This window comes from Arachis hypogaea, chromosome 13, assembly GCF_003086295.3.
Source record: "Arachis hypogaea cultivar Tifrunner chromosome 13, arahy.Tifrunner.gnm2.J5K5, whole genome shotgun sequence".
In the NCBI taxonomy this organism is placed as follows: Eukaryota; Viridiplantae; Streptophyta; class Magnoliopsida; order Fabales; family Fabaceae; genus Arachis; species Arachis hypogaea.
This window is the reverse complement of record NC_092048.1, coordinates 51,264,843-51,283,634: the sequence shown is the minus strand read 5'-3', so window position 1 is coordinate 51,283,634 and position 18,792 is coordinate 51,264,843. Positions and strand designations below refer to the sequence as shown.

The following is an 18,792-nucleotide window of genomic DNA, read 5'->3' as shown; positions in this document are numbered from 1 at the left end:
TTCCTTTATATTTGTTTTTCCTTTTCAAAACTTTATGTTCTTTTTTTCCTTTTTATTTTTTTGTTTTATTTTATTTTATTTTTATTTTGTTTCTGTCTGTTATTAATTTTTTTTATTTTCTTTCTATATTTCATTAATTTTATTTTATTTTGTCTTTAATAACTAAAATATATATATAGCATTAATATTTTTCTTTAATTTCTGAAATTAAGTTTGGTGTCCTCTATTTATTTTTATTTTAATTGTTCCTGTTTATTTTTTTGGTTACTTTCGAATTTTTCTGTCTTAATTCTACCTATAATTTTTGAAATTTATTTATTTATTTTATTTAGTACTTTTATTTTATTATTTTACACAGGTTACCTCACAGGGACTTCTCTACACTCTGACGTAGAGAGTCCCATCTTTTCTTGTCTTCTGTTTATTTATACGCAGGAACAGAGACAAAGAACATCTCTTAGACTTTGATCCTGAACCTGAAAGAACTTTCAGGCGACGTTTACAACAAGCAAGACTTTACAAGGCTGTAGAGTCCACTATGGATAATAATAATGCTGTTAATGCCAATGTGGCAAATCCAAATGGGGATGATCAATAAAGGAGAGTGCTTGGCTCTTATTGCCCCTACTGCGGATCTCTATGGAAAAAGCATTGTGGTGCCTCTTATAGCTGCAAACAACTTTGAGTTGATGCCACAATTGGTCACCTTGGTGCAACAAAACTGCCAATATCATGGACTTCCTCATGAAGATCCAAATCAGTTTATATCTGATTTTCTGCAGATATGTGATACTGTGAAGACAAATGGAGTGAATCTAGAGGTGTACAGACTCATGCTTTTTCTGTTTGCTCTGAGGGATAAAGCAAAGTTATGGCTAGATTCCTAACCCAAGGAAAGCTTGAATACGTGGGAGAAGGTTGTTACTGAGTTTCTCACTAAATTTTTTCCACCAAAGAAGCTGACTAAGGTTAGGTTGGAGGTTCAGACTTTCAGACAAAAGGAAGGTGAAACTCTTTATGAAGCTTGGGAGAGATACAAGCTACTGACCAAGCAATGCCCTCCAGACATGTTCTCCAAATGGACCCAACTAGATATCTTTTATGAAGGTTTGGGTGAGATGTCCAAGATGAGCTTAGATACTTCTGCAGGCGGTTCACTGCACAAGAAGAAGACACCAGAGGAGACTATTGAGCTGATTGAATTGGTTGCAAGTAACCAATATCTATACTCATATAACAGGAACCCTGTGAACTCTGAAACCTCTCAGAAGAGAGGCGTGTTGGAAGTGGAAGCTGTTAATGCTCTTCTTGCTCAGAACAAGCTTATGTCTCAGCAAATAAATCTACTTACTCAATAGATGAGTGGCATGCAAGTCTCAGCTATCAACACTCAAAATTCATCCCAAGAGACTTCATATGATATGGCAGGTAACTTTGTGCAAAATGATAATTATGATTTTGCTCAACCCTCTTCTGAACAGGTCAATTACACGGGGAGTGGTCCTAGGAATCCCAACAATGATCCATATTCTAAGACATACAATCTGGGGTGGAGAAATCACCCAAATTTTGGATGGAGGGACCAACCTCAGAGACATCAGAACTTCAACAATAGTTCTCAGGGCCGCTTCCAACAGAACAATTACAATAACCGCCAATTTCAGTCTCAGCAGCAACAACCACCTCAGCAGGAAAATTCTAAATCCCAAGAAGATTTTAATTGGGAGATGATGAAAAGTTTCATGCAGGAAACCAAAGCCTCCATTAGAAACTTGGAAGTGCAAATGGGCCAACTAAGCAAGCAAATACCTGAGAGGTCTATAAGTACATTTTCAGGTAATACAGTGGTGAACCCAAGAGAAGATTGCAAGGCTATTCAGTTGAGAAGTGGTAAAGTAGCTGGCCCTGAGACCAAGGCCAATGAAGAGCTAGTTGAAAAGAAAGCTCCAGAGGAGAAAAAGGAAGAAGTAGAGCACGCCCCTCCTAAGCGTGCAGACAACCCGTTTCCTGACTCTCTTGATACGTATCCTACATTGCCAAAGGCTCCTGAATACAAGCCAAAAATGCCATATCCTCAGAGACTTCAGAAGGCTTCCAAAGAAAAGCAGTTCTCTAAATTTTTAGATGTCTTTAAGAAGCTACAGATCAACATTTCTTTTGCAGAGGCTCTTGATCAGATGCCCCTTTATGCTAAATTTATGAAAGAATTGTTGACTAACAAGAGGAACTAGAAGGAGCAAAAAACCGTAGTGTTAACTAAGGAATGCAGTGCCATTATTCAACATCAACTTTCTGAGAAAATACCAGACCCAAGAAGTTTTGTCATTCCTTGCACCATATGAGATGTCGGCATTCAGAGAGCTTTATGTGATCTTGGAGCTAGCATCAATCTAATGCCACTTTCAATGATGAAAAAGCTTCAAATTGAGGAGGTAAAACCTACTCATATTTCTCTTCAACTTGCTGATCTTTCTATTAAACTACCTATGGGTGTGGTTGAGGATTTACTTGTTAAAGTAGGACCATTTATTTTTCCTGTTAATTTTGTTATATTAGACATGGAAGAGGAGGTAAAACCCTCTATTATACTTGGTAGACCCTTTTTAGCTACAGGTAGAGTCCTGATTGATGTGCAAAAGGGTGAATTAACCCTGAGGGTCAATGAAGAATAGGTGGTCCTAACTGTTTTTGAAGCCCTCAAGCACCCTAATGATTCTGAGGGGTGTATAAAAATAGATGTTATTTAACCACTTGTTCAAGAAGTACTGGAAGCTGAGGTACTTGATGATGTTCTGGATCCTATTTCTGAGTACGAATTAGTTGAAGTTGATGATTCACCACCCCAAAAAGAGCTGATGAACACGCCAATAAAGGAGAAGGAAGTCCCCAAGCTTGAGCTCAAACCTTTACCCCCTTCTCTGAAATATGTGTTCTTGGGTGAAAATGATTCTTATCTAGTGATAATTATATCTTCTCTGAAGCCTGAAGAGGAAGAGGCACTTATTTCAGTGCTCAGAAGCCATAAAGCAGCTCTTGGGTGGACCATTAGTGACTTGAAAGGGATTAGTCCAACCAAGTGTATACACAAGATCCTTCTTGAAAATGATGCTAAACCAGTTGTGAAACCACAAAGGAGACTCAATCCAACTATGAAAGAGGTGGTCCAAAAAGAGGTAATGAAATTATGGGAAGCAGGTATTATTTATCCTATTTCTGACAGCCCTTGGGTAAGTCTTGTGTAGGTAGTTCCCAAGAAAGGAGGGATGACAGTGATCAAGAATGAGAAGAATGAGCTTATTCCTACAAGAACAGTCACAGGATAGAGAATGTGCATAGACTACAGGAGGCTCAACACTGCTACAAGAAAGGATTATTTCCACATACCTTTCATTGATCAGAGGATTGAGAGGTTAGCTGGTCATGCTTTTTATTGTTTTCTAGATGGATATTAGATGAGCGGATAATTTATACGCTTTTTGGCATTGTTTTTAGTATGTTTTTAGTATATTTTAGTTAGTTTTTACTATATTTTTATTATTTTTTAAATAAAAATCACATTTCTGGACTTTACTATGAGTTTGTGTATTTTTCTGTGATTTCAGGTATTTTCTGGCTGAAATTAAGGGACCTGAGCAAAAATCTGATTCAGAGGCTGAAAAAGAACTGCAGATGCTGTTGGATTCTGACCTCCCTGCACTCGAAGTGGATTTTCTGGAGCTACCGAAACCCAATTGGTGTGCTATCAATTGTGTTAGAAAGTAGACATCCTGGGCTTTCCATAAATATAATAGTTTATACTTTGCTTGAGATTTGATGGCCCAAACTGGCGTTCCAAGTCAGCATAGAAATTCTGGCGTCAAAACGCCAGAACTGGCAGAAAAGCTGGAGTTAAAGGCCCAAACTGGCACAAAAGCTGGTGTTTAACTCCAAGAAAAGTCTCTACACGTGGAAGCTTCAATGCTCAGCCCAAGCACACACCAAGTGGGCCCGGAAGTGGATTTTTGCATCATTTACTTATTTCTGTAAACCCTAGGTTACTAGTTTTCTACAAATAGGACCTTTGGCTATTGTATTTGACACACTTTACAGACTTTTACATACTTTGATATACCTTTTCACGTTTGAGGGCTGGCCTCATGGCCATGCCTGAACCTTGTTCTTTTGTATTTTCAACGGTGGAGTTTCTACACACCATAGATTAAGGTGTGGAGCTCTACTGTTCTTCATGAATTAATGCAAAGTACTACTGTTTTTCTATTCAATTCACGCCTATTTCTGTTCTAAGATATCCATTCGCTCTTCAACATGATGAATTTGATGATCCGTGACACTCATCATCATTCTCACCTATGAACGCATGCCTAACAACCACTTCCGTTCTACATGCAATCAAGCTTGAATGTGTATCTCTTGGGTTTCTAATCTAAGATTAAAACCTTCGTGGTATAGGCTAGAATTATTGGCGGCCATTCCTGAGATCCGAAAAGTCTAAACCTTGTCTGTGGTATTTCGAGTAGGATCTTGGAAGGGATGACTGTGACGAGCTTCAAACTCGCGGGTGTTGGGCGTGTGACAGACGCAAAAGGATCAATGGATCCTATTCCAACATGATCGAGAACCGACAGATGATTAGCCGTGCGGTGACAGCGCATTTGGAACATTTTCACTGAGAGGACGGGAAGCAGCCATTAACAACGGTGATGCCCAACATAAAGCTTGCCATGGAAAGGAGTAGGAATGTTTGGATGAAGGCAATAGGAAAGCAGAAGTTTAGGAGGAACAAAGCATCTTCATACGCTTATCTGAAATTCTCACCAATGAATTACATAAGTATCTCTATCCTATTTTATATTTTATTCATCTTTTAATTATCAATTCTCCATAACCATTTGAATCTGTCTGACTGAGATTTACAAGATGACCATAGCTTGCTTCAAGCCAACAGTCTCCGTGGGATCGACCCTTACTCACGTAAGGTTTATTACTTGGACGACCTAGTGCACTTGCTGGTTAGTTGTGCGGAGTTGTGATAAAGAGTTGAGATTACAATTGTGCGTACCAAGTTGTTGGCGCCATTGATGATCACAATTTCGTGCACCAAGTTTTTGGCGCCGTTGCCGGGGATTGTTCGAGTTTGGACAACTGACGGTTCATTTTGTTGCTTAGATTAGGTAATTTTATTTTATGTTTAAGCTTTTTACTTTTTATTTTCGAAAAAAATTCTCAAAAATACAAAAATGTTTTCTATTCTATTTTTCAGAGTTTTTAAGAATGAATTCTAGAGTTTCATGATGATCTGTTGAAGTCTGGCTGGCTGTGAAGCCATGTCTAATCTTTTGGACCGAGGTTTCAACTTATCATCACAAGAGCTTGTTGATTTCTATCAATTTTGCTGTTGAGAGTAATGATCTGCTAAAGCTTGGCTGGGCATTGGCCATGTCTAGTGTTTTGGACCGAAGCTTTCATTGAAGGCTTGGCTGGCTAGTAAGCCATGTCCAATTCCTGGACCGGAGTTTTAGACTGACGTTGCAATGATTCCTGAAATTCTCATTAAAAATCTTGAATATCTTTATTTTCTTTTCCATATACTTTTCAAAAAAATCACAAAAACTTTTTTTTTATAAAATCATTAAAATCAAAAATATTTTACGTTTCTTGTTTGAGTCTAGGGTCTAATTTTAAGTTTGGTGTCAATTGCATATCATTATTCTTCTTAATTTTTGTGAATATATGCATTATGTTCTTCATTAATCTTCAAGTTGTTCTTGATGATTTCCTTGCTCTGATCTTTAAATTCTCTTGTTTTGTGTGTTTTGTTGTTTTTCATTTATTTGTTAGAGTCTCTAATATGAAAATTTCTAAGTTTGGTGTCTTGCATGCATTGTTTATTTGATCTTAGTTTTCCATGATTAGTTGCATTTTGATTGTTTCTCATCATTAAAAATTCAATTTTTTTTTTAAAATTTATGTCTTTTCAAGTCAATGATACAGAGAATTGAAGATTCAGAACATTTAGCAGAGGAATTACACAGAAAAAGCTGGGCGTTCAAAACGCCCAGTGAAGAAGGAAAACTGGCGTTTAAACGCCAGCCAGGGTACCTGGCTGGGCGTTAAACGCCCAAAAAGGTAGCATTTTGGGCGTTAAACACCAGAATGGATGCCATTCTGGGCGTTTAACGCCAGGAGGACACTAGAGGGAAGATTTTGTTTTTAATTCAAATCCTTTTCAAATTTTCCTAATTTTTCAAAATCAAATCTTTTTCAAATCATATCTTTTCAATCATATCTTTTCAAAATCAATTTCTTTCCATTTTTTTATTTATTACTATTTTCGAAAATCCTTACTACAATTAATGATTTAATTCAAAATTTTCAAGTTGTTACTTGCCTATTAAGAAAGGATCAAAAGTTTTAATTCTAGAATCATATCTTCTAATTTCTTGTTAGTCAAGTAATCAACTTTAATTTTAAAATTTTCTCTCTTTAATTTGATTCTCAATCATATCTTCTCAATCACATATTTTTTTAAAAAAAATTAATTTTTTTCCTATCATATCTTTTTGATTTCTAATTCCAAAATATTTTCCAAAAATCACTTAATTTCTTTTTCAGTCTTAGTTTTCGAAAATCATCTACCATATTTTCAAAATTTCTTTTATTTATTTCAAAATCTTTTCACTTTATTTTCGAAAATTCCTACCCTCTTCTTACATCCTTCTATTTAAAGGGTTAACACTTCTCCATTATCAGTAATTCGAACTCTGTCCCTCTTGATAAGTTCGAATTCTCTCTTTTCTACTTCATTCTTCTATTTTTATTTTCCTCTGACACCTCAAGGAATCTTTATACTGTGACATAGAGGATTTCATATTTTCTTCTCCTCTCTTTTCATATGATCAGGAGTAAGGGCAAAGACATTCTTGTTGAGGCTGATCCTAAACTTGAAAGGACCTTGAAGAGAAAGCTAAGAGAAGCTAAAGTACAACTCTCTGTAGAGGACCTAACAGAGCTTTTCAAACAAGAAGAAGCCATGGCAGCCGAAAACAACAATGCCAACAATGCAAGGAAGGTGCTTGGTGACTTTACTGCACCTACTCCTGACTTCTATGGGAGAAGCATCTCAATCCCTGCCATTGGAGCAAACAACTTTGAGCTTAAGCCTCAATTAGTTTCTCTAATGCAACAGAATTGCAAGTTTCATGGACTCCCATTGGAAGATCCTCATCAGTTATTAGCTGAATTCTTGCAAATCTGTGACACTGTCAAGACCAATGGGGTTGATCCCGATGTCTATAAGCTTATGCTCTTGCCCTTTGCTGTAAGAGACAGAGCTTGAACATGGTTGGATTCACAACCTAAAGACAGCCTGAACTCTTGGGAAAAGCTAGTCAATGCCTTCTTGGCAAAATTCTTTCCACCTAAAAAATTGAGCAAGCTTAGAGTGGAAGTCCAAGCCTTCAGACAGAAGGAAGGTAAATCCCTCTATGAAGCTTGGGAAAGATACAAGCAATTGATTAGAAGGTGTCCTTCTGACATGCTTTCAGAATGGAGCATCATAGGTATCGTCTATGATGGTCTGTCTGAACTGTCCAAGATGTCATTGGACAGCTCTGCTGGAGGATCTCTTCATCTGAAGAAGACGTCTGCAGAAGCTCAGGAACTCATTGAAATGGTTGCAAATAACCAATTCATGTACACCTCTGAAAGGAATCCTGTGAATAATGGGACAAGTCAGAAGAAAGGAGTTCTTGAGATTGATACTCTGAATGCCATATTGGCTCAGAACAAAATATTGACTTAGCAAGTCAATATGATTTCTCAAAGTCTGTCTGGAATGCAAGGAGCAACAGTCAGTACCAAAGAAGCTTCATCTAAAGAAGAAGCTTATGATCCTGAGAACCCAGCAATGGAAGAGGTGAATTACATGGGAGAATCCTATGGAAACACCTATAATCCTTCATGGAGAAATCATCCAAACCTCTCATGGAAGGATCAACAGAGGCCTCAACAAGGCTTCAACAATGGAAGAAGAAGGCTTAGCAATAGCAAGCCTTTTCCATCATCTTCTCAGCAACAGACAGAGAATTCTAAGCAAAACCACTCTGACTTAGCAACCATAGTCTCTGATCTAATTAAAACCACTCAAAGTTTCATGACTGAAACAAGGTCCTCCATTAGAAATTTGGAGGCACAAGCGGTTCAGCTGAGCAAGAAAGTTACTAAACTCCCTCCTAGTACTCTTCCAAGCAATACAGAAGAGAATCCAAAAGGAGAGTGCAAGGCCATCAACATGACCCACACGGCCGAACTTGGAGAGGAGGAAAAGGCAGTGATCTCCACTGAGGAAGACCTCAATGGACGTCCATTGGTCTCCAAGGAGTTCTCTAATGAGGAACCATGGGAATCTGAGGCTCACACTGAGACCATAGAGATTCCATTGAATTTATTTTTGCCATTCATAAGCTCTGATGAGTATTCTTCCTCTGAAGAGGATGAAGATGTTACTGGAGAATAAGTTGCTAAGTACCTTGGAGCAACCATTAAGTTAAATGCCAAGTTATTTGGTAATGAGACTTGGGTGGATGAACCCCCTTGCTCACCAAAGAACTGGATGACTTGACTAGGCAGAAATTACCTCTAAAGAGACAAGATCCAGGAAAGTTCTCAATACCTTGCACCATAGGCACCATGAACTTTGAAAAGGCTCTGTGTGACCTAGGGTCAAGCATAAACCTCATGCCTCTCTCTGTATGGGAGAAGCTAGGGATCATTGAGGTACAAGCTACAAGAATCTCACTAGAGATGGCAAACAATTCAAGAAAACAAGCTTATGGACTTGTAGAGGATGTCTTGGTAAAGGTTGAAGACCACTACATCCCTACTGATTTCATAGTCCTAGACACTGGGAAGTGTATGGATGAATCCATCATCCTTGGCAGACCCTTCCTAGCCACAGCAAAAGCTGTGATTGATGTTGACAGAGGAGAATTGGTCCTTCAAGTATGAGGACTCCCTTGTGTTTAAAGCTCAAGGATCTCCCTCTGTAACCATGGAGAAGAAGCATGAAAAGCTTCTCTCAATGCAGAGTCAAACAAAATCCCCACATTCAAACTCTATGTTTGGTGTTGGGAGGCCACAACCAAACTCTAAGTTTGGTGTTAAGAGGCCATCATCATGCTCTGAGTATCTGTGAGGCTCCATGAGAGCCCACTGTCAAGCTATTGACATTAAAGAAGCGCTTGTTGGGAGGCAACCCAATTTTACTTATCTATGTTAAATTTCTATTTTCCATTGTTATTTTATGTTTTCTGTAGGTTGATGATCATGTGAAGTCACAAAAACAAATGAAAAAGCAAAAACAAACAGAAAAATAGAAAGAAAAATAGCACACCCTGGAGGAGAAGCCTACTGGCGTTTAAACTCCAGTAAGGATAGCAGAATGGGCGTTAAATGCCCATCTGGCACTATTCTGGGCGTTTAATGCCAAAAATGGGTACCAGACTGGCGTTTAACGCCAGAAAAGGGCAAGAAGCTTGCGTTAAACGCCAGAAATAGGCAGCAACCTGGCGTTTAGCGCCAGGATTGGCAGCAAAGGGCGTTTTGCAAGCCTAATTGGTGCAGGGATGAAAAATCCTTGACACCTGAGGATCTGTGGACCCCATAGGATCCCCACCAACCTCAACTCACTCTCTCTCTTCTTCACACATTTTCATAAAACTCTTCACCAATTACCTCAATACCTCTTCCCCAAAAACCCCTCACCTATCAACTCCTACCCTCTTCTCCATAAACCCTTCACTAATCCACATCCATCTATAATAAACCCCACCTACCTCACCATTCAAATTCAAACCACTTTCCCTCCCAAACCCTCCCATACATGGCCGAACCTTACCCTCTCCCAACTCCTATATAAACCACTCTTCACCCCTTCATTTTCACACATCCTAAACACTACTTCTCCCCCTTGGCCAAAACACTAACCCCTCTCCATCTCCTCTATTTCTTCTTCCTTTACTCTCTTCTTTCTTCTTTTGCTCGAGGACGAGAAAACCTTCTAAGTTTGGTGTGGTAAAAGCGTTGCTTTTTGTTTTTTCATAACCATTTATGGCACCTAAGGCCGGAGAAACCTCTAGAAAGAGGAAAGGGAAGGCAAAAGCTTCCATCTCGGAGTCATGGGAGATGGAGAGATTCATCTCAAAGGTCCATCAAGACCACTTCTATAAAGTTGTGGCCAAGAAGAAGGTGATCCCCGAGGTCCCTTTCAAGCTCAAAAAGAGTGAATATCCGGAGATCCGACATGAGATTCAAAGAAGAGGTTGGAAAATTCTCACCAACCCCGTTCAACAAGTCGAGATCTTAATGGTTCAAGAGTTCTATGCCAATGCATGGATCACCAAGAACCATGATCAAAGTGTGAACCCGGACCCTAAGAAGAGGGCGCTCAATGGAAGAAAGATTCAAGAGGGAAGCCGGTTCAACTAAGAAAAGGATGGAGCAAACAAGAGATCCTACTCATGGACAAGAGCATGAGAAAATTCCTCATCATGAAATCCCTGAGATGCCTCAAGGGATGCATTTTCCTCCACAAAATTATTGGGAGCAAATTAACACCTCCCTAGGAGAATTAAGTTCCAATATGGGACAACTAAGGGTGGAGCACCAAGAGCATTCCATCCTCCTCCATGAAATTAGAGAAGATCAAAGAGTCATGAGAGAGGAGCAACAAAGGCAAGGAAGAGATATTGAAGAGCTCAAGCACTCCATAAGATCTTCAAGAGGAAGAACAAGTCGCCATCACTAAGGTGGACCTGTTCTTTAATTTCCTTGTTCTTTATTTTCTGTTTTTCAAAATTTTGTGCTTTATGTTTATCTATGTTTGTGTCTTTATTACATGATCATTAGTGTCTAAGTGTCTATGCCTTAAAGCCATGAATATGAATTCATCACCTTTCTTAACTGAAAAATGTTTTTAGTTGAAAAAGAAAAAGAAGTACATGAATTTCGAATTTTAAACAGATTAATTATTTTGATGTGGTGGCAATACTTTATGTTTTTCTGAATGAATGCTTGAACAGTGCATATTTTTGAACTTGTTGTTCATGAATGTTAAAATTGTTGGCTCTTGAAAGAATGAGGGAAGAGGAGAAATGTTATTTGATAATCTGAAAAATCATAAAAATTATTCTTGAAGCAAGAAAAAGCAGTGAAAAGATTGCAAAAAAAAAAAAAAAAAAGAAAAGAGAGAAAGAAGAAAAAGAAAAAGCAAGCAGAAAAAGCCAATAGCCCTTTAAACCAAAAGGCAATGGTAAAATAAAAAGGATCCAAGGCTTTGAGCATCAGTGGATAGGAGGGCCCACAGGAATAAAATCCTGGCCTAAGCGGCTGAACCAAGCTGTCCCTAACCATGTGCTTATGGCGTGAAGGTGTCAAGTGAAAGCATGAGACTGAGCGGTTAAAGTCGTGGTCTAAAGCAAAAAGAGTGTGCTTAAGAGCTCTGGACACCGCTAATTGGGGACTCTAGCAAAGCTGAGTCACAATCTGAAAAGGTTCACCCAGTTATGTGTTTGTGGCATTTATGTATCCAGTGGTAATACTGGAAAATAAATGCTTAGGGTCACGGCCAAGACTCATAAATTAACTGTGTTCAAGAATCAACATACTGTAATAGGAGAATCAATAATACTATCTGAATTCTGAGTTCCTATAGATGCCAATCATTCTGAACTTCAAAGGATAAAGTGAGATGCCAAAACTATTCAGAAGCAAAAAGCTAATAGCCCCGCTCATCTAATTAAGACTGATCTTCATAGATGTTTTTGGAATTCATTGTATATTCTCTTCTTTTTATCCTATTTGATTTTTAGTTGCTTGGGGACAAGCAACAATTTAAGTTTGGTGTTGTGATGAGCAGAAAATTTATACGCTTTTTGGCATTGTTTTTAGTATGTTTTTAGTATATTTTAGTTAGTTTTTACTATATTTTTATTAGTTTTTAAATAAAAATCACATTTCTGGACTTTACTATGAGTTTGTGTATTTTTCTGTAATTTCAGGTATTTTCTGGCTGAAATTAAGGGACCTGAGCAAAAATCTGATTTAGAGGCTGAAAAAGAATTGCAGATGCTGTTGGATGCTGACCTCCCTGCACTCGAAGTAGATTTTCTGGAGCTACAGAAACCCAATTGGCGCGTTCTCAATTGCGTTGGAAAGTAGACATTTTGGGCTTTCCAGCAATATATAATAGTTTATACTTTGCTCGAGATTTAATGGCCCAAACTGGCGTTCCAAGTCAGCATAGAAATTCTGGCGTCAAAACGCCAGAACTGGCAGAAAAGCTGGAGTTAAATGCCCAAACTAGCACAAAAGCTGGCGTTTAACTCCAAGAAAAGTCTCTACACATGGAAGCTTCAATGCTCAGCCCAGGAACACACCAAGTGGGCCCAGAAGTGAATTTTTGCATCATTTACTTATTTGTGTAAACCCTAGGTTACTAGTTTTCTACAAATAGGACCTTTGGCTATTGTATTTGACACACTTTACAGACTTTTACATACTTTGATAGACCTTTTCACGTTTGGGGGCTGGCCTCATGGCCATGCCTAAACCTTGTTCTTTTGTATTTTCAACGGTGGAGTTTCTACACACCATAGATTAAGGTGTGGAGCTTTGCTGTTCTTCATGAATTAATGCAAAGTACTACTGTTTTTCTATTCAATTCACGCCTATTTCTGTTCTAAGTTATCCATTCGCTCTTCAACATGATGAATGTGATGATCCGTGACACTCATCATCATTCTCACCTATGAACGCGTGCCTGACAACCACTTCCGTTCTACATGCAATCAAGCTTGAATGTGTATCTCTTGGGTTTCTAATCTAAGATTAAAACCTTCGTGGTATAGGCTAGAATTATTGGTGGCCATTTCTGAGATCCGGAAAGTCTAAACCTTGTCTGTGATATTTCGAGTAGGATCTGAGAAGGGATGACTGTGACGAGCTTCAAACTCGCGAGTGTTGGGCATGTGACAGACGTAAAAGGATCAATGGATCCTATTCCAACATGATCGAGAACCGACAGATGATTAGCCGTGCGGTGACAGCGCATTTGGAACATTTTCACTGAGAGGACGGGAAGTAGCCATTGACAACGGTGATGCCCAACATAAAGCTTGCCATGGAAAGGAGTACGAATGATTGGATGAAGGCAATAGGAAAGCAGAAGTTTAGGAGGAACAAAGCATCTTCATACGCTTATCTGAAATTCTCACCAATGAATTACATAAGTATCTCTATCTTATTTTATATTTTGTTCATCTTTTAATTATCAATTCTCCATTACCATTTGAATCTGCCTGACTGAGATTTACAAGATGACCATAGCTTGCTTCAAGCCGATAGTCTCCGTGGGATCGACTCTTACTCCCGTAAGGTTTATTACTTGGATGACCTAGTGCACTTGCTGGTTAGTCGTGCGGAGTTGTGATAAAGAGTTGGGATTATAATTGTGCGTACCAAGTTGTTGGCGCCATTGATGATCACAATTTCGTGCACCAAGTTTTTGGCGCCGTTGCCGGGGATTGTTCGAGTTTGGACAACTGACGGTTCATCTTGTTGCTTAGATTAGGTAATTTTATTTTACGTTTAAGCTTTTTACTTTTTATATTCGAAAAAAATTCTCAAAAATACAAAAAAGTTTCTATTCTATTCTTCAGAGTTTTTAAGAATGAATTCTAGAGTTTCATGATGATCTGTTGAAGTCTGGCTGGCTGTGAAGCCATGTCTAATCTTTTGCACCGAGGTTTCAACTTATCATCACAAGAGCTTGTTGATTTCTATCAATTTTGCTGTTGAGAGTAATGATCTGCTAAAGCTTGGCTGGGCATTGGCCATGTCTAGTGTTTTGGACCGAAGCTTTCATTGAAGGCTTGGCTGGCTAGTAAGCCATGTCCAATTCCTGGACCGGAGTTTTAGACTAACGTTGCAATGATTCCTGGAATTCTCATTAAAAATTTTGAATATCTTTATTTTCTTTTCCATATACTTTTCAAAAAAATCACAAAATTTTTTTTATAAAATCATTAAAATAAAAAATATTTTACGTTTCTTGTTTGAGTCTAGGGTCTAATTTTAAGTTTGGTGTCAATTGCATATCTTTATTCTTCTTGCTTTTTGTGAATATATGCATTATGTTCTTCATTAATCTTCAAGTTGTTCTTGATGATTTCCTTGCTCTGATCTTTAAATTCTCTTGTTTTGTGTGTTTTGTTGTTTTTCATTTTTTTGTTAGAGTCTCTAATATGAAAATTTCTAAGTTTGGTGTCTTGCATGCATTGTTTATTTGATCTTAGTTTTCCATGATTAGTTGCATTTTGATTGTTTCTCATCATTAAAAATTCAAATTTTTTTTAAATTTATGTCTTTTCAAGTCAATCATACAGAGAATTGAAGATTCAGAATATTTAGCAGAGAAATTACACAGAAAAAGCTGGGCGTTCAAAACGCCCAGTGAAAAAGGAAAACTGGCATTTAAACGCCAGCCAGGGTACCCGGCTGGGCGTTAAACGCCCAAAAAGGTAGCATTTTGGGCGTTAAACACCAGAATGGATGCCATTCTGGGCGTTTAACGCCAGGAGGACACTAGAGGGAAGATTTTGTTTTTAATTCAAATCCTTTTCAAATTTTCCTAATTTTTCAAAATCAAATCTTTTTCAAATCATATCTTTTCAATCATATCTTTTCAAAATCAATTTCTTTCCATTTTTTTATTTATTACTATTTTCGAAAATCCTTGCTACAATTATTTATTTAATTCAAAATTTTCAAGTTGTTACTTGGCTATTAAGAAAGGATCAAAAGTTTTAATTCTAGAATCATATCTTCTAATTTCTTGTTAGTCAAGTAATCAACTTTAATTTTAAAAATTTCTCTCTTTAATTTGATTCTCAATCATATCTTCTCAATCACATCTTTTTTTTAAAAAAAATTATTTTTTTTTCCTATCATATCTTTTTGATTTCTAATTCCAAAATCTTTTTCAAAAATCACTTAATTTCTTTTTCAGTCTTAGTTTTCGAAAATCATCTACCATATTTTCAAAATTTCTTTTAATTATTTCAAAATCTTTTTACTTTATTTTCGAAAATTCTTACCCTCTTTTCACATCCTTCTATTTAAAGCGTTAACACTTCTCCATTATCAGTAATTCGAACTCTGTCCCTCTTGATAAGTTCGAATTCTCTCTTTTCTACCTCATTCTTCTATTTTTATTTTCCTCTGACACCTCAAGGAATCTCTATACTGTGACATAGAGGATTCCATATTTTCTTCTCCTCTCTTTTCATATGAGCAGGAGTAAGGACAAAGACATTCTTGTTGAGGCTGATCCTGAACCTGAAAGGACCTTGAAGAGAAATCTAAGAGAAGCTAAAGTACAACTCTCTGTAGAGGACTTAACAGAGCTTTTCAAACAAGAAGAAGCCATGGCAGCGGAAAACAACAATGCCAACAATGCAAGGAAGGTGCTTGGTGACTTTACTGCACCTACTCCTGACTTCTATGGGAGAAGCATCTCAATCCCTGCCATTGGAGCAAACAACTTTGAGCTTAAGCCTCAATTAGTTTCTCTAATGCAACAGAATTGCAAGTTTCATGGACTCCCATTGGAAGATCCTCATCAGTTATTAGCTGAATTCTTGCAAATCTGTGACACTGTCAAGACCAATGGGGTTGATCCCGATGTCTATAAGCTTATGCTCTTGCCCTTTGCTGTAAGAGACAGAGCTTGAACATGGTTGGATTCACAACCTAAAGACAGCCTGAACTCTTGGGAAAAGCTAGTCAATTCCTTCTTGGCAAAATTTTTTCCACCTCAAAAATTGAGCAAGCTTAGAGTGGAAGTCCAAGCCTTCAGACAGAAGGAAGGTAAATCCCTCTATGAAGCTTGGGAAAGATACAAGCAATTGATTAGAAGGTGTCCTTCTGACATGCTTTCAGAATAGAGCATCATAGGTATCTTCTATGATGGTCTGTCTGAACTGTCCAAGATGTCATTGGACAGTTCTGCTGGAGGATCTCTTCATCTGAAGAAGACGTCTGCAGAAGCTCAGGAACTCATTGAAATGGTTGCAAATAACCAATTCATGTACACCTCTGAAAGGAATCTTGTGAATAATGGGACAAGTAAGAAGAAAGGAGTTCTTGAGATTGATACTCTGAATGCCATATTGGCTCAGAACAAAATATTGACTTAGCAAGTCAATATGATTTCTCAAAGTCTGTCTGGAATGCAAGGAGCAACAGTCAGTACCAAAGAAGCTTCATCTAAAGAAGAAGCTTATGATCCTGAGAACCCAGTAATGGAAGAGGTGAATTACATGGGAGAATTCTATGGAAACACCTATAATCCTTCATGGAGAAATCATCCAAACCTCTCATGGAAGGATCAACAGAGGCCTCAACAAGGCTTCAACAATGGAAGAAGAAGGCTTAGCAATAGCAAGCCTTTTCCATCATCTTCTCAGCAACAGACAGAGAATTCTAAGCAAAACCACTCTGACTTAGCAACCATAGTCTCTGATCTAATTAAAATCACTCAAAGTTTCATGACTGAAACAAGGTCCTCCATTAGAAATTTGGAGGCACAAGTGGTTCAGCTGAGCAAGAAAGTTACTAAACTCCCTCCTAGTACTCTTCCAAGCAATACAGAAGAGAATCCAAAAGGAGAGTGCAAGGCCATCAACATGACCCACACGGCCGTACTTGGAGAGGAGGAAAAGGCAGTGATCTCCACTGAGGAAGACCTCAATGGACGTCCATTGGTCTCCAAGGAGTTCTCTAATGAGGAACCATGGGAATCTGAGGCTCACACTGAGACCATAGAGATTCCATTGAATTTATTTTTGCCATTCATAAGCTCTGATGAGTATTCTTCCTCTGAAGAGGATGAAGATGTTACTGGAGAACAAGTTGCTAAGTACCTTGGAGCAACCATGAAGTTAAATGCCAAGTTATTTGGTAATGAGACTTGGGTGGATGAACCCCCTTGCTCACCAAAAAACTGGATGACTAGACTAGGCAGAAATTACCTCTAAAGAGACAAGATCCAGGAAAGTTCTCAATACCTTGCACCATAGGCACCATGAACTTTGAAAAGGCTCTGTGTGACCTAGGGTCAAGCATAAACCTCATGCCTCTCTCTGTATGGGAGAAGCTAGAGCTCATTGAGGTACAAGCTGCAAGAATCTCACTAGAGATGGCAAACAATTCAAGAAAACAGGCTTATGGACTTGTAGAGGATGTCTTGGTAAAGGTTGAAGACCACTACATCCCTACTAATTTCATAGTCCTAGACACTGGAAAGTGTATGGATGAATCCATCATCCTTGGCAGACCCTTCCTAGCCACAGCAAAAGCTGTGATTGATGTTGACAGAGGAGAATTGGTCCTTCAAGTAAATGAGGACTCCCTTGTGTTTAAAGCTCAAGGATCTCCCTTTGTAACCATGGAGAAGAAGCACGAAAAGCTTCTCTCCATGCAGAGTCAAACAAAATCCCCACATTCAAACTCTAAGTTTGGTGTTGGGAGGCCACAACCAAACTCTAAGTTTGGTGTTAAGAGGCCATCATCATGCTCTGAGTATCTGTGAGGCTCCATGAGAGCCCACTGTCAAGCTATTGACATTAAAGAAGCGCTTGTTGGGAGGCAACCCAATTTTATTTATCTATGTTAAATTTCTATTTTCCATTATTATTTTATATTTTCTGTAGGTTGATGATCATGTGAAGTCACAAAAACAAATGAAAAAGCAAAAACAAACAGAAAAATAGCACACCCTGGAGGAGAAGCCTACTGGCATTTAAACGCCAGTAAGGGTAGCAGAATGGGCGTTAAACGCCCATCTGGCACTATTCTGGGCATTTAATGCCAGAAATGGGCACCAGACTGGCGTTTAACGCCAGAAAAGGGCAAGAAGCTGGCGTTAAATGCCAGAAATGGGCAGCAACATGGCGTTTAACGCCAGGATTGGCAGCAAAGGGCATTTTGCAAGCCTAATTGGTGCAGGGATGAAAAATCCTTGAAACCTCAGGATCTGTGGACCCCATAGGATCCCCACCAACCTCAACTCACTCTCTCTCTTCTTCACACCTTTTCATAAAACTCTTCACCAATCACCTCAATACCTCTTCCCCAAAACCCCTCACCTATCAACTCCTACCCTCTTCTCCATAAACCCTTCACCAATCCACATCCATCTATCATAAACCCCACCTACCTCCCCATTCAAATTCAAACCACTTTCTCTCCCAAACCCTCCCATACATGGCCGAACCTTACCCTCTCCCAACTCCTATATAAACCACTCTTCACCCCTTCATTTTCACACATCCTAAACACTACTTCTCCCCCTTGGCCAAAACACTAACCCCCCTCCATCTCCTCTATTTCTTCTTCCTCTACTCTCTTCTTTCTTCTTTTGCTCGAGGACGAGAAAACCTTCTAAGTTTGGTGTGGTAAAAGCGTTGCTTTTTGTTTTTCCATAACCATTTATGGCACCTAAGGCCGAAGAAACCTCTAGAAAGAGGAAAGGGAAGGCAAAAGCTTCCATCTCGGAGTCATGGGAGATGGAGAGATTCATCTCAAAGGTCCATCAAGACCACTTCTATAAAGTTGTGGCCAAGAAGAAGGTGATCCCCGAGGTCCCTTTCAAGCTCAAAAAGAGTGAATATCCGGAGATCCGACATGAGATTCATAGAAGAGGTTGGAAAATTCTCACCAACCCCGTTCAACAAG

The 18,792-nt window shown here is 38.6% G+C and overlaps 1 non-coding gene across 1 annotated transcript; it reads right to left on the bottom strand.

Moving 5' to 3' along the window:
• Positions 1-965: 965 nt before the first annotated feature.
• Positions 966-1,072, bottom strand: LOC112739172 (small nucleolar RNA R71). Its single transcript, XR_003170110.1, has one exon. It is a non-coding gene; the product is annotated as a small nucleolar RNA R71 (small nucleolar RNA).
• Positions 1,073-18,792: the final 17,720 nt, after the last annotated feature.